The sequence below is a fragment of the Myxine glutinosa genome, chromosome 5, assembly GCF_964187855.1.
Source record: "Myxine glutinosa chromosome 5, kmMyxGlut1.1, whole genome shotgun sequence".
In the NCBI taxonomy this organism is placed as follows: Eukaryota; Metazoa; Chordata; class Myxini; order Myxiniformes; family Myxinidae; genus Myxine; species Myxine glutinosa.
The window spans coordinates 148,445,938-148,454,804 of record NC_136265.1 but is presented as its reverse complement, the minus strand read 5'-3'; the positions used below and the strand labels follow the sequence as shown (position 1 = coordinate 148,454,804).

The 8,867-nt window shown below is 43.8% G+C and overlaps 1 protein-coding gene across 1 annotated transcript in view; it reads left to right on the top strand.

The window, feature by feature from the left end:
- Positions 1–8,867, top strand: part of TRPT1 (tRNA phosphotransferase 1) — a 458,396-nt gene that overhangs the window by 217,358 nt on the left and 232,171 nt on the right. The gene's annotated exons all lie outside the window — the stretch shown is intronic.

The window sequence follows — 8,867 nt, the reverse complement described above, 5'->3', positions numbered from 1 at the left end:
TTTGGAAAAATTGGAGAATTGGAAAAATTGGGAAAAAATTGGAAAATTGTGAAAAAATTGGAAAAACAATCTAGCCTATTTTACTCCAGGGGGTCCCAGGATTACCCACCCAAAATATCGTTGCGATCGGTTCAGCCGTTTTTGCGGTACCTGGGAACAGACAGACAGACATTTGGTGAATTATAGTAAGATTGTGTAAAGGAGTTGGGGAGCAGGGGCAGGAGTTAAGGACACAAGAGAAAGAGCTATAAGAGACCTGGGCATACATTTTTAGAACATGTAACACGAAGACGGTCGCTCCTTCATCTTTTGCACGCATCACATGGCTTCGGGTAACATAATTCGCTGGAGGTGCAACTGTGCACCCTGTAGGTTATACCAGGAATTTGGAATTTGTTCATGGTGCCGGCGATAACTCGCCTACTCTTCGCAAAGGACACCGTTGGGATCTTCAACGTCCACCAACTAATACCGGCAGATGGGACGCTCGGCTTAACGCCCACATATTGTATTGATGCCTGCAAAACACCAGGATGACAGTTTATAGCTGGGCCAGGATGCAAACCCATGCTAGATAGCTCAGAGGTGAGTGTGAAGACCATGACTAATTTTGCAACATTCAGTACTTGCTGACCGATTGCCCAGTGAGTTCTATTGCAAAACCTCTGGAGCGAAAGGTATCTTATTATTTTTTTACATTTCAGAGGTTGAATGAGATAAAGCATTCATATAGAAGTGATAAATGCTGGCAGAGAAGTGTGCATATTACATGTCGAGGGACCCTGGAGGCTAAAAATGGTGGTGGAGAATTACACAGGTCAACCACCTCGCCATCGTGCCTTTGGGATGCCTGTACGGGCCTGGCTTGGCTTGGAGTATTTTCAATGCGTGCACGGGGTCACGGAGGTCAAATGACATCATTCAAGGTGCATACCTGTCAAGTCTCCCCTTTTGACCATGAGCAGCGGCCTTTTGAAGACCCTCTCTGGTTAGCAAAACACCTCCCCCCGACCAGGACTCATTATTATTATTCTTTTTTTATTTCTATTTTTTTTATTAACACAAATCCCTCCACCGTTCAAACCTACAGGTTGGGTTATAAGTCTCAGCACACGGTTTTAGCTGCTTATACAAAATTTGTTTATAACACGCATTTACACTGCTGTTCTTTTTTTTCAAATAATCGTACTATAATTCACCAAATGTCTGTCTGTCCGTTCCCAGGTACCGCAAAAACGGCTGAACCGATCGCAACGATATTTTGGGTGGGTAATCCTGGGACTCCTTGGAGTAAAATAGGCTACATTGTTTTTCCAATTTTTTTTCCAATTTTCCAATTTTTCCAATTTTCCAGTTTTTCCAAACACGATGGAATAATATTTACCGATATGAACAGTGACGTGGCTTTTATTGAAATTCTACAAATACTGTTTAGATTTTGATGATTTGCGTGTGATATGATTTAACGGATGTTTATATGAATCGTTTAAAATAAAAAAAGTCTTCAATTTCTGATATTTTGCCTTTTCATTTGGGCCTCCCAATTGATGCCCCGCCCCTATAGCGGGTACCGTTGCTAGTACAAACAAGCATTCCGAGTATTGCGCTGCAATACATGTCCCCTACCGGCAGTCTGTCGTCCGGAAAACTGTTGGGGAAATTCCCAAAGTTCAAAGTGCCATAACTTTGTCAAAAATGATCGAAACGTCGTGAAGTTCGAACTTGATCTGTAACTTATCATGAGGAAACCATGTACCAAGTTTGAAATCATTAGCATGAAGAGTTTAGAAAAAAAGTCCGGAAAACTGTTCTTTGCGTGACGGACGGACAGACTGACAGACTGACAGACGGAGGGACGGAGTGCAAAACCTATAGTCCCCTCCGGTGTACACCGGTAGGGGACTAATAATGCATTAAAACCAAGATGGCAGACACCAGCCCATTTACAGTGGAAGAGAGGCTGGTAGCAGCGTGGTGTGGTTCCACGAGAGGAGAAACACAAACAAGACGATGAAACAGGTGCAATAAGACTTCGAGGAGAGTTTCGGTAAGCCAGCACCGTCAAAATCAAATCTTCATCTTTGGGAGGGGGCGGGGGGTGGGGGGGTGGAAAGAAAGAATTTCAGACTTGAAGTGACAGCAAACGCAGCTGACGACCAAACTTTCGTGATTTGTGAATTCAAAACATTAAAATATCCGTTCTCAGATCGCCCGAAAAATCATTGCAGAAATGTTCTGCAGAGTTGGGTGTTTCGTATTCATCGTTACATCGCACTATGGAAGAATGTCTTCACATGAAACCAAATAAACCAAATAAACCAAATGTCATTTGTGAATTGTCAAATGCAGATCATGAACAAAACAAACAGGTTGACAAATTATGACGTGATAAAGGCGGACGTCATACGGATGTACTCGATGTCTAAGGAGGTAATTGATTGGACATGATTTGGAAAGGCACACACCTGTCTATATAAGGTCTCACAGCTGACAATGCATATCAGAGCAAAAACAAAGCTATGAGGTCGAAGGAACTGCCTGCAGAGCTCAGAGACGGGATTGTGTCGAGGCACAGATCTGGGGAAGCCTACAAAAAAAATTCTGCTGCATTGAAGGTTGCCAAGAGCACATTGGCCTCCATAATTCTTAAATGGAATAAGTGTGGAACAACCAGGATTCTTCCTAGAGCTGGCCGCCCGGTCAAACTGAGCAATCGGGGGAGAAGGGCCTTGGTAAGAGAGGTGACCAAGAACCCGATGGTCACTCTCTGGCTGAGCTCCAGAGATCCTGTGTGGAGATGGGAGAAACTTCCAGAAGGACACCCATCACTGCAACACTCCACCGATCTGGGCTTTATGGCAGAGTAGCCAGACGGAAGTCTCTCCTCAGTGAAAGACATATGAAAGACGCTTGGAGTTTGCAAAAAAGCACCTAAATGACTCTGAGACTGTGAGAAACAAGATTCTGTGGTCTGATGAAACCAAGATTTAACTGTTTGGCCTCAATTCTAAGCGTCATGTCTCGAGGAAACCAGGCACCGCTCATCACCTGCCCAATACCATCCCAACGGTAAAGCATGGTGGTGGCAGCATCATGCTGTGGGGGTGTTTTTCAGCAGCAGGGACTGGGGGACTGGAGGACTGGTCAGAGTTGAGGGAACAATGAACGGAGCAAAGTACAGAGATATCCTTAATGAAAACCTGAAACGGAGCGCTCAGGACGTCAGACTGGGCCGCAGGTTCACCTTCCAACAGGACAATGACCATAAGCACACAGCCAAGACAACACAGGAGTGGCTTAGGGACAACTCTGTGAAGGTCCTTGAGTGGCCCAGCCGGAGCCCTGACTTGAACCCAATCAAACATCTCTGGAGAGACCTTAAAATGGCTGTCCACCGACGGTCCCCATCCAACCTGACAGAGCTTGAGAGGATCTACAGAGAAGAATGGCAGAAAATCCCCAAATCCAGGTGTGCAAAGCTTGTCGTGTCATACCCAAGAAGACTCGAGGCTGTAATCGCTGCCAAAGGTGCTTCAACTAAGTACTGAGTTAAGCGTCTGAATACTTATGTAAATGTGATATTTCAGTTTTTCTTTTTAATAAATGTGCAAAACTTTCTAAAATCCTGTTTTCCCTTTGTCATTATGGGGTATTGAGTGTAGATTGATGAGGGAAAAAATGAATTTAAACGATTTCAGCATAAGGCTGCAACCTAACAAAATGTGAAAAAAGTGAAGGGGTCTGAATACTTTCTGAATGCACTGTATATACATATAAATAAATAAATAAATAAATATATATATACATATTATACACGGGATTTTGTGTAAAAAAAGATCCTTATTTGATATTTTTCATCCACATGTGATATTTCACGAGATTGTAATTCTGAGTTGTTGGAATATTTTTGAAATAATATGTGGTTTCAGCTCTGTAAAAAGCTAACAGTGAAAACCTAGGAGGTGCATTAGAGTAGGAGAGGTAGGTGGTGATAAACCGATGTTGATGCTGGCCATCACTGCAGTTCAGAAACAGCTCTCAGAGCTGAGCGAGTCCAGAGCATGACACAGTGACAGATGAAGGAATGTTCCACACATTGCCTGTGCTCTGAAGATAAGTTATGGAAAACATCTTGACTCAATATCTTTATACTCTTTAAGGTGTCTGCCAAATGGATCTTCTAAATATTTAGAGGAGTGAAAATGTCTGAGAGATCATCTCAAGGATCAGGATCACATCCACCAATACGACTTGCAGAAATGTCAATGTCTTTGAGCTTGTCCAAATAGTTATCGAGACACCTTGGCAACCAGGTGTTCCTAAAATTGAAATATCTTTCTGGAAAGATTCGGCGAATATGTTCATCACATTAGCATTGTTGAATGTAAGAGGATTTGTCGTTGCTGACAACTTCAACTAGAACGCCACTCAGTGGAGCGCATACTCCCGCCGTGGGTCGAGTTGGAATAGTACGATTTCACAAAAGTTTGAGGGAGTAGTTCAGTGACAACACAAGACAAGACAACACAAGACAGACACTGCACAGATATATATTTAGAATATGTAGAAGATAATGTTTAAAAAAACAAGGCAATTTCACTTACATTTTCGGATTCAGCGTTCAATTCTATATAAGTGAGTGTATTTTGAGGCATGTGTGACTTCAAATAAAATTGTAAGCCAGAAAAACGTTCGTTTCATTCCTTAGGGATACAACATGTAAAACTGGCCCAAACGTCAAAACAAATCTCGCTCATTTTAAGTCGTACAAGCTAATGCGACCACTCATTCTTCTGGGAAGAATCCCGTGCACATGCTGGTCACACCTATAACTCACCGAAGTCTTTATAAGTTCATTAAATACTGACACCGCGATTGACATTCGCTGAGGTAAATGTTGATATCTCTTCTGAGGTAAAAACAAAAAAACAAAAAAACAATTTTAAAGCATTATACGTATCAAACAATACATTTTATGAAACGGGGAAACCTAATACACATTATGGTGGTTTTAAAATGACAGAATATGTCCTTATTAGAAAAAAAAAGAACCTTGAAGACGACGCTGCTAACAAAATACACCGCTCTAACGCATAACCACAAGTTTAAACTACATTTACAACAAATATGAAAACTATTTTCATATCACAATGTTAAATATAGAATATATAGAAGATAATGTAAAAAAAAAAATGAGCCCTGTCTTCCAATGGTAAACAATCCTTCAAAAAATTCCTGGATCCGGAATAATATCCTGAGCTTCACCAAAAACTAATCAATTCTTCCTTATCCCAAGGGCAATCATCCCACCAACTTTCATCCAAATCCGTTCAGAACTTTTCCAGATATCTTGTTCACAAACACACGAACACACAAACAGACACACACACACACACACACACGGACACGGACACGATCGAATGCATTACTCCCTGGCGGGAGTAAAAATGATCCACCACTGAGCTCAATTTATCCACCATGAAGCACAGTGTAGTGACGTCACTGAATGTTAAAAGTGATGGGACAAGCATTCTGCTTTATGAAAAAAGCCATAAGGAAGGCATCCTGTTTACAGAAATGTAACTGACGTATTAGACTGCAGGACTGCCATCTGGATGCCATTGTTGCCCTGAAACTCCTGATGATCATCAGACAGATTCTTAATCATTTGGTCGACAGCATCCTGATGTGCATTCTTCATGCAATTTAAGTATCCGCATCCTTCAGTACCACTGCCTTCCCACACGAATATGGATCCAAAACCTAAGAGATGCCAGGTGAACATCCACCCTCTGCACTTGGCCTCTCATAACGAGCAACCACTCGTGTGTCCACATGCCACATCGTACAGGAGCTAGGCAACGGCTCGGTTGTAAAACTAATGTAGCAAGAAGCGATGGCAAAGGCGTTGCCTCCACCGCCCATGGACACAGCATACTAAAAAGGTGAGGGGGGTTGTCTTTGTGCACTAGAAATATGAAGTTGGAGCGAGGTGCGTCGTTCCGCCGAGGCATCTGAACCGCACAAAAAGTGAAACAGAAAACACAGGAAACCGCGAAATGCGCAAGTGCCTCCTCTTCAGCTCCAAGGGAGTGTCAAGGGGGCAGCAAAAGCCATGCACAGGCTTAAGGCATCCCAGGTGTCTGCAAACGGAAAACTGTGGGATTTCTCATCGGCTGGTTGATGCAAAAAACATGCAAGTAGGAAGTCTGTCGAATTGGCCAGGTGGGCAGCGTTGTACGGGCATCTGGATAGACAATGACGTCGACTTGTCTGTCTGATCATGGTCCCATAGGTGCGTAAGGTGCAGGTGTGAGCACAAATAATAGTTTTTCACTTCTTGTTTGGTGAAGCATCCTCCGCAGACCACCGGTGCTTGCGTCAGAACCTGAGGGACATGCGCAGATGTGTGGTCCCTGCTGCAAACAGAATGAAGGCTGTCCTCTCCACACCTACCATGCTGTCCTCTCCACACCTACCATGCTGTCCTCTCCACACCTACCACGCTAGCCTCTCCACACCTACCATGCTGTCCTCTCCACACCTACCATGCTGTCCTCTCCACACCTACCATGCTGTCCTCTCCACACCTACCATGCTGTCCTCTCCACACCTACCATGCTGTCCTCTCCACACCTACCATGCTGTCCTCTCCACACCTACCACGCTAGCCTCTCCACACCTACCATGCTGTCCTCTCCACACCTACCATGCTGTCCTCTCCAAACCTACCATGCTGTCCTCTCCACACCTACCACGCTGGCCTCTCCACACCTACCATGCTGTCCTCTCCACCCCTACCATGCTGTCCTCTCCACACCTACCACGCTGTCCTCTCCACACCTACCACCCTGTCCTCTCCACACCGACCACGCTTTCCTCTCTACACCTACCATGCTGTCCTCTCCACACCTACCATGATGTCCTCTCCACACCTACCACGCTGTCCTCTCCACACCTACCACGCTGTCCTCTCCACACCTACCACGCTGTCCTCTCCACACCTACCGCGATGTCCTCTCCACACCTACCACGCTGTCCTCTCCACACCTACCACGCTTTCCTCTCCACACCTACCACGCTGTTCTCTCCACACCTACCACGCTGTCCTCTCCACACCTACCATGCTGTCCTCTCCACACCTACCACGCTGTCCTCTCCACACCTACCATGCTGTCTTCTCCACACCTACCACGTTGTCCTCTCCACACCTACTACCCTATCCTCTCCACACCTACCACGCTGTGCTCACCACACCTACCACCCTGGCCTCTCCACACCTACCACCCTGGCCTCTCCACACCTACCACGCTGTCCTCTCCACATCTACCACAGAATGGTTTTGATCTTTCATTGATGCTTTTGTACACCAACAACCAGACACGTCCAATGGGATGGAGAAACAAGACCTATAGTCTAACAACAGTGTATCCGGGCTTGTCTGATACTTTAGTTGAAGAGGATAGTATGACTTGGGTCGAGATACCAGTTAGCAAATCATGTCAGTATTAAAAAATTTTGGACTTCAGGCATGGACACCCGGTTCGTGAATGACTTGGGAAAAAAAACGGCGAAAGGAAAATGATGAACCAATAAATTCCACATTCCTGTACCACCTTCCGTTGAATGTCAGGCGTTGACTTGACAGCGGGTTTGCGAATGACATGGACAAAAAACGTACCAAGCCTGAATGTTGCTATATCTGAACTAGAACGGGCACTCGGTAGAGCGCACACCTTCGCCGCAGCTACTGTTCTGTACTTGGCATGGGAGTGTAGGGAACAGAACAGTGAACAGTTTGGTGCTGATTTCATGCAAATCGGATAAGAATTGACCGAGTTATGACAAACAAGATCGGGCATTGAATTCTGAACATTTTGGCATTAGTTGCATGCCAATTGGATAAAAATTGACCGCGCTATGGTAAAAATACGATTTTGACCTTTTCGTGACCTTGACCTTGACCTTTGACCCGATTGCTCCCAAAATCTAATCAAATGTGTCCCGTATAATAACCAATCATCCCACCAAATTTCATGCAATTCGGTTGAATACTTTTTGAGTTATGCGAATAACATACACACACACACACAGACATACAAATAAATACACAGCGATCAAAACATAACCTTCCGCTTTTGCGAAGGTAATAAATACACAGCGATCAAAACATAACCTTCCGCTTTTGCGAAGGTAATGAAACTTCAAATGGAGAATCCGTGAAGGTCAAGGATGTAAACCCTTACGTCATTTCCTCATTCTGCTTTAAATTCAATATCTCTATATTTTCATTCCAAACAGCATCATTCATCGTTCCAATCATATATTAATACTATTGTATTAATATATCAAAATATAATGTTAAATCACGATTGTATTGAGATATTATCGAACCGTCATGATCTGTTCACTTCCAGGTTCGGGAGCAAGGTCCATGTCGATCACATTTCAAAACAAGCAAGAGCAATCAGAGATTGCAAACCCTCGCCAGGATGTATTTTCAATGGTGTTTAAGGCTTTTGTGTTAAAAATATGGCGGCCGAACCACGTGACCGATGACGTCATCAGTATTTTTTTCGTCCACAAATTTATCCCTCGATTATGCTCAAGAAATTTCATCTTGATCGGATGAAGTTTTGTACTTGTCAAATTATGACGTCATAATGGAGGCACCTATGACATCATCATTAACATATTTTATTCCCCATGGAGAGTTCTTTGCAATGAGCCATGTCTCAATTTTTTCTATTCAGCACTTTCGGAGATATAGAGGTGCAAAGTTTTTCGGTTTTTCAAAGGTGACGACCGAACCACATGACCTATGACGTCATAATTATCATTAAAAATTATACAGGTGGAGTTGCACC